The 13,988-nt window shown below is 46.3% G+C and overlaps 1 pseudogene; it reads right to left on the reverse strand.

Annotated features, from left to right (window-relative positions):
- Window positions 1–13,006: 13,006 nt before the first annotated feature.
- Window positions 13,007–13,669, reverse strand: LOC101033739 (heterogeneous nuclear ribonucleoprotein D0 pseudogene; annotated as a pseudogene).
- Between the last annotated feature and the right edge of the window lie 319 nt (window positions 13,670–13,988).

A 13,988-nucleotide genomic window follows, 5' to 3' on the forward strand; every position in this document is an offset into this window, starting at 1 on the left:
AATGTTTTTGGGTAAGGGTCTTTCCTCCTTTGAAGTACCTATAGCTTCATGATACTCCTCTTAAGTATCCATACCTGTTTACTTGGCGTATTTCTTACTTTCACTTCCTGGTGATTTGATACCAGACCTCAAGCGCTTACCAGAGGGCCTTATGCACATCAGCCTCTCTGCTAATGCTGCTGAATGAGTGACATCCTTCTGAGGGTGAGGCACGGATGACCAAGGTTGGGAGACGGCGGAGCGCGGTAAGACGGCATTTGTAGGGAAAGTGGTACAGAACCAATGATCATACAGGGAGATCTGCAGCCTGAGCCACTGCTGGGGTCACTCAACTCATGCTCATGATGTGGCTCTGAGGGGCAACTCATGAGTGCCCAGTTTCCAAAGGAAACGTGTGAGTTCATTTAAAAATTATTCCTTCACATTTTTGTTGACAGAAACCTAATTTTGTTTGGAACAGCAATGTGCCTGGACCGAGGAATTTCGCTGGAAGTTTTCACTGTCAGCATCTCTCGCAGCTGGGGCTGGCCATGTGGCTGATACTGGCCAATGAGGTATAGGAAGACATCTACTCTGAGGCTTCTGGGAATGGTTTTACTTTCCAATAAAATAACTTTCACCTCCATTGACATCCTGAATGTCTAGGTCTCTGGGATAAAAGTGTAGCCTGGAATTGCAGCAAATATATTTAGATTGGAAAGTGACTAATGTGGGGCTAGAAAGCTAACATACCTGCAAGAGATTGAGTCCTTGATGAATGTATTGAACTTTTAAACCACCCATCGCACAACTTAAACTATTCAGTGATTGATATCCTCAAGATTTAAGACAGTAGATTTTCTGTTTCTTGCAGCTGAACACATTCTAGCAAACTAATATTTAAAAAATTTCTTTCACCTTTTGTCTCACTATTTCCTACTTTTCCCAGAGAGTTGAGCAGGAAGAGGAACATTGGAAGAGAGAAAGTGACAACTGGACTGAAGCATTGCTAGCTGGGGAGCTTGGGTAATTTGGTTAATTTCCTTGAGCCTCCAATAAAAACAAAATGATTCAGATGTTCCTACAATTTGGGAAAACCTTATCTTCCACTAATCATATCTGAACAAACTAGATTTTTAGATGAATACATTTATTTATTGTAATGTACTTGTTGCTGAGACATGCTGACACCAGTAAGTTGAAAAATGCAGTCCAGGTTTCCTGGTCAGATAGAACAGGTCCCATTTCAGTCAATGAGGGGAGTAGGGCACTTCAGATCAAGCACATTTAGGCTTCCTAAAAAAGTCAGGATCAGAAATATGGGCAGTGGCTACCAGTCAGGGGCAGAGAAGGCAAAAGAAGTCAATGATATGTCTTGATAAAGCCTGACTATGCGCTTATCTCAACTTTCTTTTCAAGCAAGCGGGCATCTGAAGGTGAGGACATTCCTTATTGACTGAGCACAGGTTTTCCCTTCAGCTCTTGCTGACCAACTTAGCGTGGAGGCTGCCCCACCTGTGAGGAGCTGATCACCATCAAGTCTTTGAGGGTCTTGGCACACGTGACAGGCTGGGAAAACAACCCAGGACCATGACTTATCTCCCAGGCTCCTTGATGCCCTAAGCCAAGAACTCTAGATTTTTTTTCCTTTCTTCCCACCTTGCAGGCCAGCTTTCTCTTCGAAGCTAAAAAATAGTTATGGCCTCAACATTAATTTCCAGAGATAGTAGTTTATTAAGTAGAACAAGGATAAACATAATGCAATTAGGTTATGATGCGTGGAGCTGATCTCGGGACTTGGTTTTCAATCACAGTAGCCTCTCTTGAGGCAGCTCACTCCTAGTCCTTTGCTCTGCACGTGTGGGACTTATAATGAGCGTCAAGCAGAATGAATGAGAATAAATCCAGACTGAGAATCACTAATGAAGTGCAACCCACAAGAGAAAACTAGCCAGAGTGTCTGCACAGGAAGAACAGGAAGACTGATGGCACACTTCTCTTCATAATAACAGAAAACAGAAGATGATCCGCAAGGTGAGCATGGGAACTGAAAGCTGTTCAAATAAAGATGTTTCCAAGCAAAGGCTAAGTTAATCACTCAAAGACTGAAAGAACTAATAAAATATCTGCTTCATGGTGAAAGAAACTTAATCCTGAAGAAAGAACCAAGACAAACACGAAAACAGAGGGAAAAAAAAGTTGTCAGGATAGAATATATCAAGTAAGAAAGAATTAAATATAGAAATGAGGTGAAATGAAACATGCAAAATGAGAAGACTAGGTAAATTAGAGTTTTAAGAAACAGTATCAAAGTTCTTACACTTGTTGACCAAAAGTGGAAATTAGAATTCCATTTCGGATGTTTTGAAATAAAGAATATATCCTCAAAGCTTAAGTGTAACCACCAAAAGAATGAAAAAGAGATTCATAACTAAATCTTCCAAACCAGTAGAAGTTACAGAAACCTTAATAAATCTAGCTCATGTGACTTTTCTCTTCTTCCCAGATTCTTCCCATAGGGGAGACTGTGACCTGTCTATCGCTGGCCCCAACACCCAGTGGAAGTTACACATTTGCTTTGGCCCTGCCCTCAGAAGGCACTGTGACATATTTCTGGACCCAGCACCAAGGTATGGGACTCTTCTGCCTGGAACCTGCCCACAGGGGCATTGTGACATATCTCTGAGCCCATCACATATTTGAGGAACTCTCTTCTTTCACCTGGGCTTTGTTCATAGGAGAGATTGTGACGTATCTCCGTGCCTAGCACCTAGGTGATGGGACCCTCCTCTCTAACTGGACCATACCCATAGAATAGTCGCTTATTGCTGGGTCCAGCACAAGGGCAATGTGATTCTTCTGCCTGGTCCCTGCCCACAGGGGTCATTGTCACATATCTCTAGGCCCATCACCTGGACGACCTGACTCTCCTCTTTCTCCTGGAAACTGTCCACAGTGGGAATGGTGATGTATTGCTTGATCTAGCACCTATGTGATGTGACTCTCTTCTCGTGCCTGGGCCCAACCCACTGGGTCATTGTGACATATCACTGGACCCAGCCCCTGGGTTATGTGACTCACCTTTTCTTCCTGACCCCTGCCCACAGGGGGCCTTATGACATATCTCTAGACCCCTCACTAGGCGATGTGACTCCTACCTGGGCCCACCCCTCAGGGTGTATGGTGACATATTGCTGGAGGCAGCACCTAGGTGATGTAACTTTTCTACTGCTTGACTCTGCCCAAGGAGGGACTGCGATGTCTCACTGGGCCCAGCACCTAGGTGATCTGACTCTCTTCTCCCACCCAGGCCCTGCATACTGGGTGTATTGTGACATATTGCTGGGTCCTACACCTAGGTGATAGGACTCTCCTGCATGAGCCCTGCCCTCAGCGGTACTGTGGCTTATCTTTTTATTTATCACCTAAGAGATGTGATTCTCCTCCTCTGCCTAAGTCCAGCCAAAAGGGGAGATTGTGACATGTCACTGGACCCAACACCTAGATGATGGGACTCTCCTCTTTTGCCTGGGCCCCACGTATTTTGGACATTGCGACTTCAGTGATGGGAGGTTCCTGCTTGGACCCCACCCGCATGGGGCTTTGTGATATATCTCTGCATCCATTACCTAGGAGATGTGACTCTCCTCTTCTGCCTGGCTTCAGCCAAAAGTGGGGATAATGACATGTCACTGGACGCAGAACCTAGGTGATGGGACTCTCCTTTTGCCCGGGCCCCACATATTTTGGGTATTGTGACATATCACTGGGCCCAGCACCTGGGTGATGGAAGCCTCCTGCCTGAGCCTTGCTCAGACAGGGCCTTGTGACATGTCTTTGCATTCATCATCACCTAGGTGATGTGACTCTCCTGTTCTGCCTGCAGCCTGCAACAGGGAAGGTTGTGACATGTCACTGGGCCCAGCATGTAGGCGACGGGAGGCCCCTGCTTGGGCCGTGTCCACAGGGAGTATTGTAACATCTTGCTGGACCCAGCATTCAGGTGATGAGACTCTGCTGCCTGTACCCTGCTTTTGAGAAGAGATTGTAACATCTTTCTGGCCAATAACCTGGGTGATGTGACTCTTCTGCTTGGGCCCAGCCCACAGATGGGATTCTGACATATCATTTGACCTAGCACCAAGGCGACGTGACTATGTTTCTACCTCATTGATGCCCGCAGGGGGCATTGTGACGTATCTCTGGACCCCTCACCTAGGTGATGTGACTCTCTTGCCTGGGCCCAAAACTTACGGGTTATAGTGACATATTGCTGGACACAGCACCTGTCTGATGTGACTCTCCTCTTTTGCCTGGCCCCTACATATTTTGGGTATTGATTCCTAGGTGATGAGAGGTTCCTGCTTGGACCCCACCCACAGGGGACTTTGTGATATATCTCTGCATCCATCACCTAGGAGTTGTGACTCTGCTCTCCTGCCTGGCCCCAGCCAAAAGTGGGGATTGTGACATGTCACTGGACCCAGCACCTAGGTAATGGGACTCCTCTCTTTTGCCTGGGCCCCACAAATTTTGGATATTGTGACATGTCTCTGGGCCCAGCACCTAGACAATGGGAGGCCCCTGCACGGGCCCTGCTCATAAGGGGTGTTGTGACACATCTCTGCATCTATCATCACCAAGGTGATGTGACTCTCCTGTTCTGCCTGAACCCTGCCCATGGGGAAGACTGTGACATCCCCCGGGCTCAGGACCAGGTGATGTGTCTCTCCTGCTTGGATCCTGTCCACCGGAGCACTGAGGACCTGCCTGCTGTTGTCTGGTTGTCCCTGCTGTCTTCAGTCTCACCTCACGGCCTCTGCCCCAGCTGTGGGATGGACCTGTGTTCTATGTGGCTCCCGCCCACCCTCGCTCAGGTCTGGGCCTAAATGCCCAAACCCCCGAGCCCCACCACAACCCCACAGTACCTTGGCTCTGCAGGGCCGCTTCTTGATGATGTTCGTCTTCCAGCAGCAGACGGGGAGCCCCTGCAGTTGCCACCTGCACCCCACTAGACCACGCTCCAGGGGGACATGGGTGTGGACGACTTGTTCACTGCTAGCCGTCAGCATCCAGAGCAGGACTGGATCCCAGAGCAGGCACCTGACTGATGGCTGCTGAATGAGTGCGGTAATGAATGACAATGAAAACGCTGTGTAGAAACACTGGCTGAATACTGCCTAGAAGGAAAATGTCTCAAACGCCTACATTAGCAATGGGAAAAAAAAAACAAAAAAAAAACAAAAAAAAACCACTGCTAATTAATGAACTAAGCATTTAATTCAAGAAATGATGAAAGCAACGCATCTAACTTACAGAAAAAGTGAAAGAAAAAAACATAAGGTCAAAAACTGATGGAATGAGAGCATCAAGAAAAACAGAAGTTTGTTGTGTGAAAAGCACTGCTCAGTAGCATCTTCTGCAACATGAGGGCGTCCTGTGCTAGTTCAACAGCCACCAGCCACGTGTGGATTAAGCACTTTAAATGCAGCTAATCCTCTGAGGATCTAAATTTTTATTCGTATTTAAGTTTAATTTTAATCCAGTCAAATAGCCATATGAGGCTAGTGATACTGCGTTTGACAGCACAATTCTAGAATATTTCTATACAGTGTCCCCAAGTTGACATGTATAATTATTGTGGGAACATAATGGGGGATAACTCGATATACCCTACATGACTACCAGCAGTAAAAGGTATTAATAAATTGTGATAGATTCATGCAATATTAAATTATTTAAAATTAAAACTGATTCACTAGGGCTGTGCCATTGAGTGATGTACAAATGCCAACGCTCAACTGCTTCATGCTACAGTAACAGCAGCTTCAAGGATTTCGGCTGAATACATTCATAAATATATTTAATTCCCAAAAATATTCAATTCTGTGTCAAAAGCAAATTGTGTAATAATAGAGTATCGTGTTACTAAATGTTATTTAGAGTAACATTTAAAAACTCTGCAAATTAACACTTTATGTTTTAAGGATAGGAATAGATGCAGGACAATCGTTTATTGATATTCGACACAAATGTTCCCATCTCTGGGTGAGGGACATAGATGCCCTCAGGGAGAGGAATGCAAGGCCCTCAGATTGCTTAAAAATTTGAAGCCAATGGACAACATGTTCAAATTTGCTAAAGCTGGTGGTGAGGGAATGGGTGTTCATTGTATTATATTATATGATTTCTCATGTAATAAGAAGGAGACAACAGTAAAGAGAAGGAAAATACATAATCAAGTCTCCAATGCTCTGTTTCCAAAGCCTCTGCAGTAGACTTCCCGGAACCCCTGACTGTGGGTGCAGCACGGGAGGTCTGTATCTTGCAGAGGCAGCGGGTGCAGGCAGCCAGGAACACGGCCTCACCTTGCTGGTCTGCTGTAGAGTGGGACCCTTTCGGTGCCAGGAGGGCATGAGGAAGCATCAGGGAGTGCGTGGACAGGCTGCGAACATCTTGGTGTCCACTCGCAGTCTCCCCGGAAGACTACAGTGAGAGTCTCAGGTGAATGTGGCATCAGTGAGCAGCGTAGCTGGGCCTGCCACCATTATGGAGTGAAGGACCTCTCCTAAGAGGCCTGGAATCATCAAACTATCATATAATGCACTCACCAACCGGGAAGGTCCAACTCAAGTCCTGTTACTTTTAGGAGATTACTTTCTGCCCTGCAGACCTCTCCCTTCTCTAAAACCCATGTGTCTGCCCCGTCCCCACTTCTCAAAGGTAACTGGCCCCCATTCACCTCACTGCCTGGCACGTGCAGCCAGCTCAGCCTCTTGCCTTGATGGGGCTTAATCAACCACTATGCCTGCCCCTTTGATGTAGATTTCCTTGCTCTTTTCTCTGGGAAAGGAGGTCTCACATAGGTGGACATTAGAGCATCCTCCTGCAGTGAGGTAGCTGCTGGGGAGAGGCTTCCTCAGCTGAACCCCAGGGGGGACCAACTGGCTCATTCCCAGGCGAGGAGCTTTAGCCTCCATTTCTGGGGCAGAGCCTGTGCTTGGCAGTTCATGGCATGAAGGGACAGAGACAAAGGAGGTCCCCCAAGGTGGCAAATCCCCAAGAGACAAGAAGGAGAAGCTAACTGAGCACATGCACCCAGCTTCTGCTCCCAAATGCACCAGTTAGAGAATTCACTCCTTCTCTCACAGAGAGTGTGGAGGGAGAGAGGAGGCTCTTCTGCCTGGAATGAATTGCTAAGAGCTTCCCCTTATTTATGTTGTGTTTGTATTTGTTGTTAACTATTGTGGCCAGCAAATGTGCTAGGTCATTTGTATTCACTTCTCCTTTTACCAAACTTTCCTTAGAATAGAGGTAACAGTAACAGTGAATATCGGAGCTGTGCTTAAAATCCAAGTCCAACTTGGAGCCAGAGCTTCTGGCAGAGAGCAGACTGCCCAGTGACTGCAGGTGTGAGGTGGGGGAATGAGGGCCTGTGGGCCCTGGGTGCAGACCCCATGCATGGGTCTGGACCCAGCTCTGCTCCTGTGATTGTGGGTGGGCTGCATGCTGGGGGAGGGAACCCACTGTCAACAGTCATGGATTGGCCTGCCGTGAACCCTGTGAATGCAGCTGTAGGGGAGGGGACCGGGAAGGGAGGAAGAGGCTGCTAGCTGATCTCGGTACAGGACTCTCTCCAGGACTCCAGCCTCTGTGGAGTTAGGTCAGCACCGAGTGGGATGTCAGGGCTGAGCTGACAGTTCTTTCCCCACAGTCAACTCCGCCAAGGTCAATTGTTTTGGTGGATTGACTGTGTGCCCAGAGTCTAAGATAAATTATCACACAACAAGTCTGTTTAATGAGCACAGACATTTGGTTTAGAGCATAATGAAAATAAATCTCTGCAAAGCGTTTTCAGCTATTTCCCCATTTAGGGTCTGTCATATTAGTGTAGCTTTCTGGTTTACAAAATAAGCCTACATGAAGGTACAATTAGAACCTCCTGAAAAATATTTATTCCCTTTCCTTGCTGATTTAAAATGTGGCTTTCCTTATTCTTCTTCAGCACCCTGGCACAGAATGCACATGTGCCTCTAACCCCATGCTGTCTGCTCAGCCCACTGAAGATGACAGGAATGAAAGCCTGACCTCTGCCAGGCACTGGGCAGGTGCAGAGAATGCTGTTGGGGCAATCCTGTCATGAGTTGCTGCCTTTTGGAACCAGTGTGTGGATTCAGATGTCATTGTCCCTCAGGATTTTGGCAGGTGAGCTAATTATGATACAAGATACACAAAGCATATCTCCCTATTCATAGCCAAGCACAAGCCTGCAATGTACAAGGGACGCAGATCTGATCGCTGAACTCCTCACATTTTCACATTTTATTCACAAAATGCCTCCCTTCTCACATTTAAAAAATGAAATAAAAGCAAGTGGGCTGGACATAGTAGCTCATACTTATAATCCCAGAATTTTGAGAGGCCGAGGCAGATGGATCGCCTGAGATCAGGAGTTCAAGACCAGCCTGGCCAACAGGGTGAAACCTCATCTCTACTAAAAATACAGAAAATTAGCTGGGCATGCTGGTGGTGGGCACCTGTAATCCCAGCTACTTGGGAGGCTGAGGCAAGAATTGCTTGAATCTGGGACGCAGAGGTTGTAGTGAGCCAAAATTGTGTCATTGCACTCCAGCCTGGGTGACAAAGTGAGATTCTGTCTCAAAATAAACAAACAAACAAATTTTAAAAATACAAGAAAGTGATGATTTATTTCCACAAATTAAGCCAGAGATGGGGGATGGAACTAACTTCTTTGTAAATACTTTCAAAGAAAGAAAAGTAGAAAGAACTTGAAAGTGAACACCTGCATACCTGCCTTAGTTCATTTTTTGCTGCTGTAACAATACCACAGACTGGGTGATTTACAATAAACACGAATTTATATAGCTAATGATTCTAAAGGCTGTCAAGTCCAGGCGCATGGTGCTGGCATCTGTCGAGGGCCTTCTTGCTGAGCCATGACAGGGAAGAAAGCATCACATGACTAGAGAGCAACAGCATGCATGACATCCCAGCTATTTCTCCCTCTTCTTATAAAGCCATCAGTTCTGATCACCTTTTGAATTCTGATTACCTTCCATGGCTCCAACTTCAATCAACATACAAATTCAGGGATTAAACCTCTGGCACATAAAATTTGGAGGATACATTCAAACCATAGCATTCTTGCCTTGCCCCTAAAATTTATGTCCTTCTCACATGCAAAATACATTCATCCCATCCCAATAGCTCCAACATCTTGACCCATTGTGGTATCAACTCAAACGTACAAAGTTCAGAATCTCACTTGAATCAGATACGTGTGAGACTCGAGGCATCATTCATCTCATGGCAAATCCCATCCAGCTCTGAGCCTTTGGAATCAAAATGAGTTGTCTACTTTCAAAATACAATGATGGGACAGGCATGGGATAGATATCACCATTCAAAAGGGAGCAACAAGAAAGAAGAGCAGATAACTGGTCCCAAGTCCAAAACCCGATTGGGAAAACAACATTGGGTCTTAACACTTTAGAATATCCTTTCACCCCATGTGCTGCCTCCTGGACACACTAGTGAAGGGGTTAGAGCCCCAGGGTCTTAGGCAGCCCCACCCCTGTGGCTTTGGTGGGCTCAGTCCACACTTCAGTGCTTCCAGGCTGGTGTTGCATGCTGGGAACTCTACAGTCGTGGAGACTTGGTGGTGGTCCCAGCTCTGTAGCTCCATTAAGGATTGCCCTAGTAGGCACTCTGGGGTGGCTCCACTCCTTCCACAAGTCTCTACATGGGCCCCCAGGTGGTGTGATACGTCCTTTGAAATCTCAGTGGAGGCTGCTGTGCCTCCACAGCTCTTGCATTCTACACACCTGCTGAATTACCACCATGAGCTTCATCAATGTTTATGACTTGCACCTTGCAGGGTACAAGCTGCACCTAGACTCACTAGAGCCACAGCTGGGGCAGCCAAGCATTACTGCCCCAGAATGCAGAGAGCATTCCTAAGGAAAGGAAGGTTGTGGCTGGCAGTGTCCATGGGGAAGATGTGAGTCAGATCTAAAGGAAACGATCCCTACTGTCACTTTCGTTATTCTGTAACTCCCTAACCCTAAATCTAAGTCATGAGGCAGGACTTCCCCCAGTAAGAGGAGCCACATGCTAAGACAACAACAGCAAATGCCTGTGTCCTGTGTGGCCCAGTTCCCTTCCTCTGAGACATGACTAGCTGAAAAAGTCCTGGTTTTCTTACTGTGCCCAAAAGTATGCATGTGTGTTTCTGTGTGTGTGTGTGTGTGTGTGTGTGTGTGTGTGTGACCATGGACAGAAAATTCAACGGCAAAAAAAAAAAAAAAAAAAAAAAGCACCTATTATACTAGGCAAGTGATGTAACTTTTCTGAGTCCCAGGTTGCTTTCCTGTGAGAGGAGAATATTAATGCTGCCTATGGACTTCTGTGAATGGATTTTCAAGCAGGAGGAGCTATTGTTATTTGGGATCAGCACTGCATGCTGAGGCGGGCAGTAGGAGCCCTGCTGCAGGCTTCTGTAAAGAAAGCTGCTGGATGAGCTCTCCCAGTGCGGCTGCAGCTGGCGCGTCTTGTCCTCTAGGGTGTTGGGTCCAGTGTACCATCCAAGGCTGGGCTGGCAGCCCCTCTGTCTATTCTTCAGCTGAATAAATCTTTCTTTTCTTAATTACCTCCTTGGGGGCTGAGCATGCTGGTTCTCAAGCTAAAGGGCTAGAGCACTGGAAAATGGGAATTGTAATAAAAAAGCAAGCCAGCTTTCCATTGGTACTTCTTCCTAATAATGAAGGCTCTATGCAGGCCCTCTTCTTGTTAATAACTTCTACCGGGTCCTACTTTCCTCACACAATCATTTTAGGGGATTTTGTTGCAAAACATTTTGCACAGAAGTAGAATGGAGACAAAAACAGGGAATGTACTGATACACTGTTCCTTTTCAGGGTAGGAAAGGAGCGTGGGGCAGGGGATGGAGAAGGCGAGGAGAAGCAACTTGCAAGCTCCAGGTTCTTTCTTTTTCTTTTTCTTTGTTGTTGCTTTTTTTTTTTTTTTTTTTTGAGACAGAGTTTCACTCTTGTTACCCAGGCTGGAGTGCAATGGCGCGATCTCGGCTCACCGCAGCCTCCGCCTCCTGGGTTCAGGCAATTCTCCTGCCTCAGCCTCCTGAGTACCTGGGATTACAGGCACGCGCCACCATGCCCAGCTAATTTTTTTTGTATTTTTAGTAGAGACGGGGTTTCACCATGTTGACCGGGATGGTCTCGATCTCTCGACCTCGTGATCCACCCACCTCGGCCTCCCAAAGTGCTGGGATTACAGGCTTGAGCCACCGAGCCCGGCTAAGCTCCAGGTTCTTAAGGGGGCATGGCAGGAGCCATGACAGGAGGCCCCACCAGGAGGATCATTGCTGTTGGGAATCCATCCTGCCTAGGAGCCTGCACTCTCAAAACCACCTGATCTGATCCCCAGTGAGCAATAGGAGTACTCGTGAAAACCTTGTAGGCCATTGATCCCCTGGCCTCTTTCAGCAGATGCAGAACTCGAGGTTACTTACACAACTCAAGAGGCGTGCGGTCTGGAAACCAGTGCTCTAGGCTCCCGATGTGGGAAAGAGAATGGAAAGCAGTAAAAAGAGCTAGCGTTTTTAAAGTATTTACTTTTTCCAAGCACTGTACTAAACGTATGACACCATATAAGTTCTTCTGAGAACTCTAGGCTGGGTGTGGTGGCTCACACCTGTAATCCCAGCACTTTGGGAGGCTGAGGCAGGCAGATCACCTGAGGTCAGGAGTTCAAGACCAGCCTGGGAAACATGATGAAACCCCATCTCTACTAAACATATAAAAAACTAGCTGGGTGTGGTGTCGCATGCCTGTAGTCCCAGCTACTTGGGAGGCCGAGGCAGGAGAATCACTTAAACCTGGGAGGTAAAGGTTGCAGTGAGCCGAGATCACGCCATGGCACTCCAGCCTGGGCAACAAAAGTGAAACTCAGTCTCAAAAAAAAAGAAAAAGAACTCTGTATGGTAACCACGTGTGATAACTTCATTTCACAAAGGAAAAAACTCAAACACAGAAAGTTAGAAACAATTGCCCATGTTTAGATGCCACAGAGTAAGGCGACAGGATGCCCCCAGTAGTTTGTATTAGAGCCTGCGCCTTTATCTGCCACACTTTGATAATAGTCTAGTCATGATAGCAGTTGCTGTTACGGATATCCTGCTGTAGGACAGGCTGTACACCAGGGGCTGTGGATCATCCCTTTACATCAGCCTTAGAACATCCATCTTTCACAAATGAGAAGAACTGACACTCAATCATTAAATCCAAGACCCTCTTCCACTTACTCGTGCTCCTGGAGGCAGGGCACCCTGGAGCGGCAAGGACATATGTCTGACTGCTTTTCTGGCTTCTTCATTCTTAGCCAGTCGCATATAAATATCTCTATTATACAAAAACTACTTTAAATCATTTTCGGTCTCCTGAGATCAAAGAAAAAAAAGTTGAAAATGTATCACTACGTATCCCGTGTTTAGATAGTTTATGGTCTTTTTTTTTTTATTTGGCTTGGGATGTCAAAGAGGATAGTTACAGCCTGTTTGGAATATCAAGGAATGAGAAAAATGTATTGAACAGGGTAAGAAGTCTTCTGTTTATACACACACACACACACACACACACACACACACACACAAGGATTTATTTAAAAATCAGTAAGACACAACTACATCATGAGAGCGTCACACTGGGCTTTTAACACAAGACTTGCTGTACAATACTGGGGGGAAGGGCATAAAACACAAATTGATTCTGAAGCATAGCAATTAAGAAATAAAACAATGAAAGCAATATTTTTTTAAATGAGAACTCAGAATTAAACTTCAGGGGGACCCAATGTCATACTTCCATTCGGGGACTTGATACAAAAAATGTAGTTTGAACTGCTATTAGCAGGTGGCAGGAGCCTCCTTCAAATGAATCTTCAAATTGGAAAATACTGCTTCCCCACCTGTTGGGGATAAGTTGCAGTTTGTAGCTATTTTGATGACCACCTCCCCTGGATACCTTCCCATAACCACTCTGCTGGTCACCACCTCTTCCACGAGCTTTTCCTGCAAATCCTCCTCTAGATCCTCACTGCTGCTGTTGCTGATACTGTTCCTTCCACACGGCTACTTTCACCTCACACTTCCTATAGCCAACATTGTGATATTTCTTTTTCATTATCTTCTTCACTGGTTCTTCTTCCTTAAAGGTAATAAAGCAGAAGCCACGCGTCTTGTTGGTCTTGTTGTCCGTGAGGAGCTCTATGGATTCCACCTCAGCAAAACCACCAAAATACTCCCTTATTTTCTCTTCAGTTGTATCTGGAGAAAGGCCACCAACAAACATTATTTTTAACCGGCTCTTTTGTTTTCACGGCTTTGGCCCTTTTAGGATCAATCATCTTCCCATTCAATTTAGGTTCTTTGTGATCCATATCTACACTCTCCGATTCTTTAAATAGCACGAAGCCAAAACCCTTGATCGCCCTGTGATAGGATCTAACTTCAGAGTGCAGTCTACAACTTCACCAAATTTGGAAAAGTAGTCCTTCAGATCTTTCTTTGTAGTGTCCCAGCTAAGACCTTCTATAAACATTTTCCATTCTTCCCGTTGTGCCATCGCTGCTTCAGTGTGTCGTGGGGAAGAGTTTGAATGGCTGGTCGAGTGGCAGCTGCACCTTATCGCTAAGGGGCCGCAGCAGGGTGGAGTCTGTGGTACTGGTGGTGCTGGAGGGCGACGGAAAGGCTCAGACTAGGGACTGCTCTCAACTTTGTGCCGTGGCTGCCTCCCGCGTGTGCTGCAAGTCGCCTTCTGTTTTACCATAAAGCATTTGGCTGGCCTTGTCCCCGATTGCTGACAGGTGTCTTCTAAGTCTTTGGAATGATTAAAGTGTCTGTTATTCCTGGCAGACCCCTCAGATCACACCTGAGTTGAGTTTATGTTAACGAGGTGACTCAAGTAGGCACCAAA

Source organism: Saimiri boliviensis, chromosome 5, assembly GCF_048565385.1.
Source record: "Saimiri boliviensis isolate mSaiBol1 chromosome 5, mSaiBol1.pri, whole genome shotgun sequence".
In the NCBI taxonomy this organism is placed as follows: domain Eukaryota; kingdom Metazoa; phylum Chordata; class Mammalia; order Primates; family Cebidae; genus Saimiri; species Saimiri boliviensis.